We start from the raw sequence: 13790 nt of genomic DNA, 5'->3' as shown, positions 1-13790 counted from the left end.
GCATTTTACATATATCGAGACGTCTCGTCTCGTCTCGTCTCGCCTTGTCTCGAAGATTTTTATCTCGTCTCGTCTCGTCTCGAAGTTCGAGACAAAATACTTTCGAGACGAGATAAAATGGCTTCGAGACGAGACGAGACGAGACATCTCGTGTCTCGTGGCATCCCTAACTGTGTGGAAAGTGCAGCTTTTAGGATATCATGTGTATCCAGTTCAAATTCGTGGAAACCATTCGCCAAATCTAAAGTTGTGAAATACAGACTTCGATCTAATTTCTCCAGAATATCGGCTATATTGGGGAGAAGATATTTATCTCCAACTGTACGCTCATTTAATTATCTAAAGTCGACGTCAACCCTCCATTTGCGTTGACCAGATCCATCGAGTTTCTTGGGGACAATCCATATAGGACTAGACCATGGGGAAACTAAATCCATTCCTTGTTTACATATTGGAAACTTGTTCTCTGATTTCTTTCCTATGAATTTCAGGAAATCGGTTAGTTTTAGTGAAAACAGGAGTTTCATTCGACAAATTTATTTTATGTTGGATTTTGTTAGTGAATGTTGATAGAATCTTGTCACAGTAGAATATGTCTCGAAATCGAAACATAGTTTTCTTAGCTTTCTTTCCCCTCCTTATTACAGTGTTCTAAGCGTAAATTTGTAAGGTTTTCTTTTAATATTTTATCATGTTCTTCAGTGAGGGTTGAATTTGTTTCTAGTTTTACGCAAAAATTGACATATAAAGAATTTATTGGTTTGACTTAAAATAGCTTGTTTATATTGATTTTAGTGGGGATTTCATTAGTATTAGTAATTATTGTATAAGCATAAAAATTTGAAATATTTGCGAGAACTTTTGGAATTTCTAGACAATTTTCAAAGTTTGTATAATCAAGAATACCTAGACCAGATGCTATGTTTACTGGTATAATTTAATAACTTCTTGGAATCTTGGTGAAATTGTTAATGAAAAATTTATGATTACCATATGTATTAAAGATTTAAAAAATAGGAATATTAGCTACTTCGTGGTGAAAAGAGTTGGTATGTGCAATTTGAATATTAAAAATCTCATTAAAAATATATTCGTTAAAATATGTATATGCAAGTTGCGGATTCATCAGACTTCTAGAAATACCGGTGTCAATTAAAAAATATGTTTTTATTTCAGAAATGTAAACGTAAGGTTAATCTGATCTAATATTGTTCAAGTATAATATGTTGGAAAATCGTTGTCTTGCTGATCGGGTTTATAAAGTTCACCGTCATCCTGAGGTGTGTGGTCACTCGTGAGGTCACCGTGATGGGTTTCTGGCAGAGAATAAAAATTATTGTCTGCTTGCGACAATGAATAATCGGCATAGGGATAATTATAATAGGGGTCATTGAATTCATAATGGGCGTCATATTCATCGTTCGGATTGGTATCATATTGATAATAACTATTTTGCTGTAAATATTCGGCGAAATTTGATTCTAGATTATTATGTAAAATAGTATTGCCAGAACTTGTATCCATTGGCTCGGGAAAGTTTTTTCTTATTATAGAGCTTGCTCGGGGATTAAAACTATTGGATCTATTTGAGGGGTGATAAAGGTTGTCTAAATGTGGAACTATTATTTGATCTAAAAGGGTTGGGTGAAGAAGATCTGTTTTGCATAGGAATTCTTAAATTAACAGGGCCTCGAAGAAACTCAGAGCGGGACAATGTTGGATTTATTACATGGGGTTGATGTGGCATATTCTGTCTAAAATTACTTTGCGGAAATTGAGTTGGCATTTCTATATGGAAAGTGTGATGTTGCTGGAAAGTTATGACGTTGCTGAGGATTGCGAGAAAAATGTGGGTGGCAAAGGTGGCGGCTTAAACTGATTTTTTGGAGTGAAATTATTTAATTTTTTTTTGAGAAAAATATAAAAAGTTTTCTTCTTCGACAACAAGTGAAATAACCTTTTCTAATGTATCAGGGTTTCTTAATCTAACAACGAGTTGTATTTGGTATCCGTTTGGCAATTCGTTTTGAAGAATGTTTTGAGGGCAAAATCTTCACAATGAGCTAATTTAATTTTTCGCTTATTTTCACACACAGATGTGTTTAATTTGGAAAATAAAACTGATCGAGCATCCTCCCATAACTCTCATATGAAATTGTACTGGACTCTCGCGCCTACTAATTTTTAATAGCATTAAATCTTGTATTAAACATTCTGTACTTCGTTGATCTGAGAAAGCAGTTAGAACTGCTTCTTTAATTAGTAACCAGCTATTTAAATCTGAATTCATTTCATAAATTTCATTAAAATAATATCAATTAAAGTTTATTCCATTATTTAAATTAGTTGCATCTTGAACATTTTGTAAAACATGTTCACAGGCAGTAACAAATCTATTAAGCTGTCTTGGATTTCCATTATTATTGGCCTGGTACCTATCATACCGATATCAATTTGATTCATTTTGTTTTTTGGATATGATATAGGTAAAGCTTTAAGTTCTTCGTGAGAAATTGTTTGCATAAACTGTATGAACTCGTTTGAGTTCTTTTTGCTCAGACATATATCAAAAAATCAAAATATATGTGCTAAAAATAAACTTACTTAATCAATAAAAATGTCAAATGGAAGTGTTATAAAAAGGAATCGTTAAACTTTTTATACAGGATAAAACTTAGTAAATATTAATAAAATATATCACTTTTAGGATAAAAAAAAATGGTAAGGGAAAACGTTGACTTACAGTAATGTTTTACCAAAAATTTCCATTAGCTTGCCTTAGATTCTCCTCTAGGAATCGATTACTGTACTCCTAGAACCTTATAGCCTAAACGTTATCAGTGCTCGGTGCTGTGCGGTGGTTGCTGGAATTTGGATCGTCGCTGGACGATTCTTGTTGTTTGAAGGTTTCTGCAGAACTTCTTTTCAGCTTCCAAGGATTGCAGCGGTCTTCAAACTGTAGAAACGGACCCAAAAAGGAGATATTCGTCCTATTGGAAAGGCCAAACTACAGTTAAATGATTAAAAACTTTGCCAAAATTATAAAACCTCTTACTCAATGTTTAAAGAAAAATGAAAGAGTAATTCATAACTTACAACAGATTCTTCTTACTTTTTAATAGGTGCCATATTATCTCAAAATGGATACCCCATTGGTTATGCCTCTCGTACATTAAATCCAGCAGAAACAAATAACTCCACAATTGAGAAAGAGTTATTAGCAATAGTTTTTGGATGTAACTATTTTCGATCATATTTATTCGGTCACAAATTTACTGTGTTATGTGATCATAAACCATTAGTATGAGTTTATTCTTTTAAAGAATCCAACAGCCGCTTAATTCGATGGCGATTCAAATGAAAGAATTTGATTATTTCATCAAATATCAAAAAGGTAAACAAAATCAAGCCGCTGATGCTCTATCTAGAAACCCAATCATTGAGAAAGAAAAAATTGTTACAAATGCTTTAGAAACTTCCTCTGTTATATATGAACTCGGCGATATAGATGAAACGATAAGAAATCTCTTAGAAAACCCTAATGAGTTACTTTTTATCAGTAATGAAGAATTAGCTTCTATCGTTGGTACAGAAAATAATAAAAGAATAAATATAATACAACACATCAAAAAATCTCCAGAAAGAACTTTCAAAGAGATGACAGAAAGACAATACTCAGCTTTACCTGACTCAGTAAAACGATTTAATTCACTGATAATAGAAGCTTTACGTTGTCTTAAACAGGAACAAAATCACCTCACAACTGAACAACTTATACAGGGTGTTCATTTGACAACTTCCCACCAGGGATTTATCGAAAACCACTGTTTAAAAAAAAACGCCGAAATACGTCAAAAGGTTTGTCAAGGAGGACAACTTTCTAACCTAAAATTACTTCACCCCCTTTCACCCTTTGCCCTCCAGGGTCATCCCCTTAAAAATTTTAAATGGCAAGGGGTATCGAGTAATAGCTTGTTTAAAAGGTCTTTCAAAGTCTTTTATTTTGACGTTTGATTTTTTTAAATTGGTCGATTCGTTTTCAAGAAAATTAGAAAAATCTTTGTTTATCCTAATTTGTTAAGATAGAAAACAAAAACATTAAAATATCAGTTTTTATTTCAATAAGTGTTCAAAATGTTGCCCGTTAGGGTTTTCCAAATCTACAATTCGTTTATAATTTAAAACGGAAACTACCAACTTAAACAGCACTTCTGAAGATTAGACGTGGAAAAAACTAAATAACAACCTGAATTTTTTTCCGCATTCTTTTCATCAACACAGATATCCTGGGCGAAGTGTATTTATTGTTATCCTGCTTAGTTATTTATAGTTGCTAAGGAAAATAAAGAATTTATTTTGCCGTCAGTTACATTTGTGACAGGCAAATTTTGGATGAAGCCGCTCAAGTTGAAGTTTTGGGTCATTTTGGAATAAATCCTAATACTTCATTACGGAAAATTGTTGCTGCCACTGGTATTTCAGTAGGCTCTGTTCACACAGTTACCAAACTTCATAAATTTCATCCATTCAAAATAAAAATATTGCAAGAGTTAACCGAAGACGATTTCGATAGGCGAGTTGAGTTTAATGAAAAAATGACTGAAGCGATTAATGATAATACTATTCATGTAAAGAATATCTGCTTCAGTGATGAATGCACATTTTAACTAAATGGATTTGTTAATAGGCATAACTGTAGATATTGGAGCAATGAAAATCCTCATGCATTTGTACAAGGGCATAACCAGTACTCTCAAAAAATTAATGTATGGGCAGGCATTTTAGGAAATAAAGTGATTGGGCCATAATTTATTAACGGAAATTTAAATGGAGACATTAATTTGGATATGTTGGAAAATACCATCAATCCGCTTATCACTGAATCCATTGAAAACCAAATCGATGATGATGGAAACCCTATATTTGATGAGGCTAAAATATATTTCCAGCAAGACGGCGCTCCTCCTCACTATGTTCTTCCCGTTCGGCAATGGCTAGACGACGAGTTTCCAGATAAATGGATAGGGCCAAGGGGTCCTATAGAATGGCCTGCTAGATCTCCTGATATAACGCCATTAAACTTTTTTCTATGGGGTCATTTGAAATCTATTGTGTTTACTCCCCAATCTGAAAGTTTGGTTGAACTTCGTCAACGCATCATCAACAGCTGCCATGATATCCCACATGTTTTTGAAAATGTCCGTCAGGAATTTGAACATCGCCTATATCATTATTTGGCCAAAAACGGGCAACATTTTGAACACTTATTGAAATAAAAACTGATATTTTCATGTTTTTGTTTTCTATCTGAACAAATTAAGATTTTTCTAATTTTCTCGAAAACGAATCGACCGATTTAAAAAAATCAAACGTCTAAATAAAAGACTTTGAAAGACCTTTTAAACAAGCTATTACTCGATACCTCTTGCCATTTAAAATTTTTAAGGGGATGACTCTGGGGGGCTATGGGTGAAGTAATTTTAGGTTAGAAAGTTGTCCCCCTTGACAAAGCTTTTGACGTATTTCGGCGGTTTTTTTTAAACAGTGGTTTTCGATAAATCCGTGGTGGGAAGTTTTCAAATGAACACCTTGTAGAATGTGCTACACTTGGTTATATTAACTCCATTCATAGCGTAACTAAATTTACCCTTTTTGAAATTCTTAAAGGTCATTTTACAACCCTTTTGATTTTAATGAACACATTATTGTTTTCGATTATGTTCAATATAAAGAAACTTGTCAAAAGATTTATGATAATATGAAACAAAATATTCAAGCCATAAAAATACCAATTATAGATAAAAAAAAAACTTAAATCGTAACGAAGCTCCAGATTTTAAACTTCGAAACCAGCCTATACTAGAACAAGGCTACGTAATAAAGCATTACCTAAATTTAAAAAAATTGTTATAAAAGATCAAACATCAATAAAATTATAAATTAATTTTGGAACATATTACAAACATCTTGCTTGCCGATATAAGACTAAACAAGACAAATCTGTACAGGAGGATAAAAATTCACAAGAGCTTACTGACACAGAAAACAGACCAAGAATTTTCCTCTTTGTGTTCTGTGCTTACTGACGCCTGTAATCTTCCAAACACTTGAAAAGACACGTAGTGACGATGTTAAATTAACTACCATTAAAAATGCTATTCTTTCTATTTCACTAGGACCGTCTAAAATAATACATACTACTTAAGCATATTTTTCTGCATTACATTGATGATTGTTTTTTATTAATTCTAGTCATTTAGTGTTCGAAGTAAAACAAGCTCTGGAGTAAGGTACACCTTCCTTTAACAAAGAACACCTCCTTTTTCTATGCCCTACCTTTCCCTAACGAAAAAAGAAACTTTCCCCCCCCCTCGGCTTCATGAAGCATAAAAAGTTAAAAAACAAGACAAACAAATAAGTTGAGTCAGAACAATCAAAACTATTCAATAACCTGGCTAAAGGTAGACGTTCGATATTTGCGACCGCGACAAGAGACAGCGAGAACTTTTCAAGACACCGAATCAATAGAACTGAATAGGATTCAGTTCAAAGGAAGCGAAAGTGTCGCGCGGCATATCGGTGTTTGCTCATTGTCGCGTGCGACTACCTCCTTTGGAGCAGTAGTGTCGCAGTGTCTCGCGACTGAAGTACCAGCATTTTTAGTAAAAAATGGTGTCGTCCTCCAATTTATCTGTAAAAGACGACGAAAAATTGATAGAATTAGTTTATCAGAACCCACCAATTTATGATCATGCATTAGAAAGTTACAAAGACGGAAGTGCTACGGGAAAATATATGGAAAGATATTGGAAAGGCCTTAAATAAAAGTGGTATGTATCATGTAGTACATAGTGTTCTGGGAAATGGAATGTACAGGGTGTCCCAAACTCAATATCCCGGGGCATTTACGGGGAAATCAAAACGATACGATTGATTGACAAACGATAAATTGACTTCGTGTATTTAAATGGAACAGACATATGTAACTTCTCTCAGGGCAATTAAATTTGACGTTTGCGATATCAGGATATATCGGAAATGTCTGTTTTGATTGTTGCGTATGTCAAAATTCATAATAGGCGTGATATCGAGTAATCACTTACCTTTTATAAAAAACCCTGGGGCACACCCTGCACATTTGCAATTTCTTTTCTGACACAAAATATATTCTTTTATTAACATCGTCAATCTATAATACGTTCTTGCCAAGAAACTTCCCCTTCTTCACTTGAAAAATACTCTTTCAGTATCTCCCTGATTCTTAAACCGCCACTGTTAGCAAATCCACCACCATGGGCTGAAGATACCATATTCAATGTGGGAGTTTCTTGATTATCGTTATTATTATTACATTGAAGTAAAGCAGATTATTGGGTTTCTAAATATCCATCTCGCAAAAGATTGTGTAAGCGACAAGCAGCCATTATTAGATCATCGCATGTTTCGGGTAGTATAGCTATTGGAGTGTGAAAAACTCTATAAATTTGACATAATAGTCCAAATGCATTTTCTCTAACCCTGCGAGCACGGCAAATACGATAATTAAATATCTCTTTTTTCTTGTCAGATTTTGGAACTTTTCGAGGATAGTGCTTCATCATATAGGAATCGAATGCACATGCTTCGTCACCGATTTAAAAATGTGGTACTTCTAGATTAGTTCCGGGTAAACATTTTTCTTTAGGAATATTGTAACTGTTCGTGGCTATTTTTCTTCCCATTGCAGATTTCTTAAAGATATTGCTGTCTCCCTCTTTGCCATATGCCCCGACACCTACTGCAATAAATTTGCAATTTGCATCTACAGTTGCTAAGAGGACTATCGAGAAATATTTTTTATAATTGAAATATAGGGAGCCACTGTTCTTGGGGGCTTTAACACGAACGTGCTTGCCATCAATCGCGCCTAAACAATTTGGAATGTTCCATTTATTCCAAAATTCCTCAGCGATCCTTTTAAAATCATTTTCAGATTGTGGTGGCATACTTAGTGAAATAAGATTTTTACTTAAACTTCTTAATACATTTTTCACTATCTGTGATATGTAACAATCTGATATGAGATAAGCGAAAGACAAAGACGCGAAAATTTCTCCCGTCGCCATAAACCTGAAAAAAAAAACTTGGATTACATTTCAGTATTTTTTTTAGGTGATGAATGCAAGAAAAGATGGAAACATGTGAAAGATTCATATAATCGATTTAAACGTAAAAGAAAGGGGGGACAGGAGATGCAGCTAAACCTAATAGCAAGTGGCAGTTTTATGAACGGCTGCACTTCCTGGAAGTGTCTTCTCAGAGGGATGGCATTTCCAATATACCAAGTCCTCTGAATAAAGAAAGTGAGTCAGGTAGTACTTCACAGAACGATGTCCCAGATCCCGAAATAGATTGCGGGGATGAGTTCAGTCAAGTCAGTAAACAAGACAATAATGGAAAGGAACAGAGTAACAACACAAAAAATTAACAATCACAAAAAAACACAAGTCGCGCAACACATAATATAAAGATCACGAAGAGAAAAAATCAAGAAGACCAGTTTTTACTATAAGTCTAAGTGTTTTATATAAATTGCCACTGATTTTAAGAATTAGGGCAGTCTGACGTGTTCAGTGTATTGAGCAACTATGAACTAATGTCTATGAATTCAGCTCCTAATATAACACCATCAAACAGTTCTTTGTCCAGCAACCCACAATATAGCGGATATTTTCCTATAAGTACAGATTCTACAGTATTTAAGCTGACCAATTTGACTGTGCGCCAGGACACCAATTACGAAGCTGATTATTTAAATTCTACTTTTCTAAACTTACCTTAATGTTAAAAACAGTTTCTCTTCGGGAGTTGTTTTTACATTACACTTTTTTGTATCTCTGTTTTGAAATAAAACAACCAAATTTCTTTAAAATTACGGTGTGATTTATTCCGGTTGTACTCTCAACACACACATACAGAAAAACTAACCTATCTTCTTCCTCCCGCTTCGTCGCGACGTGCCTGTACGTACGCATGCAAAAACCCTGGCTTACGTAATTCGATGTTGCCGCTGTGACATATTTTTATTGGTATTTAAACATTTAAACATGCCCCCCGCCTTGAAGCGTAGCCGATCGATAGTTCTAGCCTGGACACTTATACCCGCTTCCATCGATACCTCACAACAGAAGCCGAAATCATGCGAGGCGACGACCGCATCGCGATGGCAAAAATTCCGCGCTTGGGCACGTATTTTTACGTGACGTATTTTACGTTGATTCGAAATAATATTTTACTGCAGTTATTATTGTAGTTTATAGTAAGATTACGCATTTAAAATTTTAAACTACCAAACTATTTTGATACTCGCTTTGAGTTTTAAAAAGAATAAAAATTCGGTATTTAAATTAGGTGGGTAAATTAACAATTTTATTTTTAACTTACATTTTACAATCTTAATTTTATTTAGAATAATGCCTACCTCTTGCTACATTCCTGTTTAAGCTCAGAAAACATTAAAATGGATTTTAAATGTTTTTTTTTGTTTTTTTTTGATTATCTTCGGAATCATTCAAACTTTCGATTTTTTAAATAAGCAACAAAAATTTGGCGTAGATACCTACCTATACTCTATTTCAGAAGTGTGTAGAGCAATAAAACCTCATTAGGTATGCAAAAGTGGTACCTGGTGATCCACCAATATTTTATGCCACTACCTTAGTTGGGTATTAGTTTCAATGTAAAATTCTTTCTTTTCGTTGATTGCAGGTAGTGCCACCCGGTTTTGGGTCAATTTATGAGTTTTGCCCATTGTTACCCACTGATAAACATTGAAAACGGTTCGCCAAAGGCGTGCAACTGGGACTTGTTTTTTACCTTATAATTAATGTACTTAAATGCTATTTTATTTTAGAAAGTTACTTTTGTTTAAATGGAATAATATATTTTTTTCACAAATTTATTGAACATAATATGTAGAGTAAAACAGTTGAAAATGTCACTTTTGGATCTGGCACTTTTTGAACAGTGTATAACAATTTTAAATTATAATAGATTGTAGTCTTCTTCGTCATCTGACGAACTGTCATCACCTCTTGACATTATAATTAAAGGATCGACTGTCGGATCGATGAGGTTGTCAAGATCCCACATTTTGTCCTCTTGCTTAATTACATGCTGGACTGCTTTTCGCCGTTTTCGAGTTTTGTGTAAGTTTGCTATTGCCAGCAGTTCTTTTTTTATCAAATTTGCTTCAAACGCAATACCTTTTGCAGTCAGCCAATCGATAATTTCTTGCTTTCTCCAACTTGAAGTTGGCGTCTTCTCTATTCGCCGTGAATGATAGCTTGCGTTATCCATAACCACCACCGAATTAGCCGGAAGAAATTTTATCATTTCAACAAAATAGTCCTCGAAAACGTCTGAGTTCATGTCTTCATGGTAATCTCCTGTGCGAGTCGACTCAAAGGTTAGCAGACCTTCTTTTAAAAATCCCTCTTCGCTTCCAATATGTGTGAATATAGGTCTTTTTCCTTTTCCCGAAGGTACTTTAATACCCGTAGACAGGCCTTCTATGAAAGCTTGGCGAGCACTGGTTATATTTTTGTCTTGCCACATTTTTTGGACTATATAACCTTCGTTAATCCACGTCTCATCAAGATAAAAAACTTTCTTTTGCTCCCTGCGGTACTGCTTGATACTTCTCAAGTATTGTCGTCTCCAACAAACAATTTCGTCGCTCTCCAGTAAAAGTGCTTTGCGGTTATGCTTTTCCCAGGCAAAATCCATATTTTTTAAAGTTTTCCATAAAAGTTTTCTACTTATCAACGGAATACTGTCATCTCGGCCAAGCTCCATTAAAATTTTGTCTAGGGTGGGTATTTCCTTTTTAAAATAAAAAGAGTGAACTATTCTTCGAAATATACATTTAGCATTTTTATCAACGACTTTTGTAGGTCGTCCTGGCTTTTGCTTGGGAGATTCCACTTGACCTGCTACTTTTCTTTCCCACAACAATTTGAAAATGGTGGACTTTCCAATTCCACTCATTCGAGAACATTTTTCAACAATTTCTTGCACAGTAAAACTAGGGTAATCGTGTTTTATGCAATCATGTACATTTAAAATAATAACTTTTTCACTCAGCGATAGTGGAGAATTTTTAGTACATCTTTTCGTTGGACTGAGTACCTCCATTTTTTAAATATTGGGATAATAATATTGTGATTACACTACAGCGTAGCAGTGACTACTAACGTTTAAAATATGATTTAAAAGTATTTATAGTCTGTATATATTACCTGACCCCATTTTTGCATGTTACAAAGCGTTAAAAGATAGGTACCTATACAAAAGGATTAAAAGTATTTATTTAGTATTTAATCTCTTTCAAAATAAAGGCATTTAATCCGTGAAAATTAAATTTATAAATATTATAAGTACCTGCGCCTATGAACTACCACGAAATGTAGCCAAACAGAACGGAATTCCCCAGTTTATTGCTCTATACACTTCTGAAATAGAGTATAATTTTGTTTTCGGCATTAACATTTTTACGAAAAAGTAATACAACAATGCAAAAACTTTCCAATAGCAACCAAGATAACCCATAAAAGTGTCAAGAATAAGTTTTTGAAAATATGTTTTTTTTTTCAATAATCTTCAAAACCACATAAAATATAATATATATTTTTTTATATGGCATATTCTTTTACAAGTAAATAATGTGCAACTTTGGGGTAAATTATCCATTTTCGTATTTTAAAGGTAGACGAATTTGAAACACCGTTTATGTATATTTCTCCAATAAAATAAATAATAAAAAATATTTAAAACATTTATCATATACCTAAAAATACGTAATAATAAAAAAAATATATTATCTTGTAAAATGTAAAATATTAGGTCTCGCGGTATCTCCACTTAGTCGTTCCACTGTACGGCGTGCGCCACCAAATCTCGGCTTCAATTTTGACGCCACGAAACCAGTGTCACGGCTAGAACTCTCGATCGGCTACGCTTGAAGCCACTAGGGGTTCAATAAAAAGAAGAAAGAAACATAAGAACACATAATCTAAAGCTATGACCTTCACACATTAGGTATAAACTTATAAAACTAAACAACCCGAGAAACAACCTTTAATTAAATTTAAGGTCTAATTTTAACATCAAATCGAACATCACTGTCTTAGGAGTTAGGGATGTCACTAGAGCATGGCTCCTCTAAAGCATCTATAGGTAGTACACAAATTTTAGTAAATGCTCTTTTAATCACTCCATGCTCAGTTTTTATGGTTGCCACTCTAGCCACTCCATCTTGACCAGGATGAACTTTCTCGATACGACCCATACACCACCGAAGAGGAGAAATGTTGTTTTCCTTAACAACTACCAACATGCCTGGTTTCAGGCTTTGTTGACTGGTGTGCCACCTTTGCAGAACTTGCAGCTCGGAGACATATTCAACTGCCCAACGCGACCAGAAATGTTGTTGCATCTGTTGAATGCGTTGATACACGGAAAGTCTATTTTCGGGTATATGTCGCACCTCTGGATCTGGTAAAGACATCATTGGTCGCCCAATCAAAAAATGTGAGGGAGTTAGAGCGGAATAGTCACTAGGGTCATTGGACATGGGTGTTAGGGGTCGGGAGTTTAAAATGGCTTCAATTTCACACAAAACAGTAGAAAAATCTTCATATACTAAACACGCATTTGCCAGTACCCTCTTTAAATGAACCTTGCAGGATTTTACACCGGCCTCCCATAGCCCTCCGAAATGAGGTGAAAAGGCAGGTATGAAATGCCACTCCACACCTTGATTGGCAATTAATTCACTAATATTATCACTGGACTCCTGAAGAAACTTACCAAGTGCCTCTAGTTCACTCTTAGCCCCAACAAAATTTGTACCATTATCTGAGAACATCTTGTTGGGTTTACCACGCCGCGCCACAAATCGCCGAAATGTCGCTATAAAGGCTTCTTTTGTTAGTTCAGTTACTACTTCAAGGTGTATAGCTTTTGTAGTAAAACAGACAAAAACTGCGATATATCCCTTTATTTTAATACACCCCTTACCCCTTTTATTTTTAATAAGCACTGGACCCGCATAGTCTACTCCACATGAAGAAAAAGGAGGGGCAGGTATTACCCGATCAGCAGGTAACATTCCCATAATGACACTCTTATTTCTTGGTTTAGCTCTGAAACACCTGACACATTCATACACTATCTTTCTAGCTAGAGTTCTGCCTCCTATAGGCCAGTACTTATCTCTCACCGAATATAATAGCAACTGGGGACCAGCATGATATAATCTAATGTGCTCATGCTTGAATAAAAGACCTGTAAGCTCATGTTTACTATCAAGCACAATTGGATGTTTTTTATCGAAATCAAAATTAGATTGTTCTAACCGCCCACCTACTCTAAGGAATCCTTTGTCATCTAGAAATGGATTTAACCTTTTAAGTTTGCTAGATTTACTCACACTTCTATTGTTGGATAAATCTATTATTTCTTCACTAAAACTTTTCTGTTGTGAGATTTTAACCAACACCAAAAGAGCTTCTTGAAGCTCAGACACAGACAAATAAGAACTACTCACATTAGAAGATTTTTCAGGTGACCCTTTCTTTTGACAATTTTTAATGAATCTCCAGCAATAGGCACACACACGCTGTAACTTAGACAAAGAGGAAAATCGGTTAAAAGGAAAGGGATTAACTTCCTCTATTTTAAAAGACATCACCTGTCGTTTAAGCTCAGGTACTACTTCTAGAGGGTTAAATTTGGATTTTGGCCAGTCA

Source organism: Anthonomus grandis, chromosome 8 (assembly GCF_022605725.1).
Source record: "Anthonomus grandis grandis chromosome 8, icAntGran1.3, whole genome shotgun sequence".
NCBI lineage: Eukaryota > Metazoa > Arthropoda > Insecta > Coleoptera > Curculionidae > Anthonomus > Anthonomus grandis.
Note: the sequence above shows the minus strand (reverse complement) of the source record.